This window comes from Alligator sinensis, unplaced genomic scaffold (genome assembly GCF_000455745.1).
Source record: "Alligator sinensis unplaced genomic scaffold, ASM45574v1 scaffold449_1, whole genome shotgun sequence".
NCBI lineage: Eukaryota > Metazoa > Chordata > Crocodylia > Alligatoridae > Alligator > Alligator sinensis.
In genome coordinates, this window is record NW_005842838.1 from 6,551 (window position 1) to 7,080 (window position 530).

Sequence of the window (530 nt, forward strand, 5' to 3'; positions counted from 1 at the left end):
CTTTGGCTCCCCCTTAGGCCCTGGCCCCGCCTTCAGACCAGTCAGAATCCCAAGCCTCTTGCTCAGGGCATGCCACACAGTGGGTCCCTGGCCCTTTGACCCCACTTTGGGTCCTGGTCCCATCATGGACCAATTGAGGGTACCTCTGATATCTTTTATTAGACCAACTGAATAGTTGGAGAAATATATCTTAGCAAGCTTTCGGGTTTAAAAACCCTTTGTCAGGCTGAGAAAGCATCTAGTTGGTGTGTGTGCGTGCTCTTCCTGAATGGAATGAATAGTGAAGAAGCCAGAGGCTGGCATTCAATGCAAGCAAGAAAGCCAGTCAGTGAAAATGTAAATTGAGGTGTCAGGGGGTGAGGGACAGACTGGGACTGGGGAGAGCGGGGAAAATGGGTATGTAGCAGCCAGGTAAAAGTGGAGAAGTACCTGAAGAGTCAGATGTCAGGCAGTTTCATAGTTTCATAGTAGCTAGGGTCAGGAGGGACCTGAACAGATCATCTAGCCTGACCCCCTGCCACAGGCAGGAA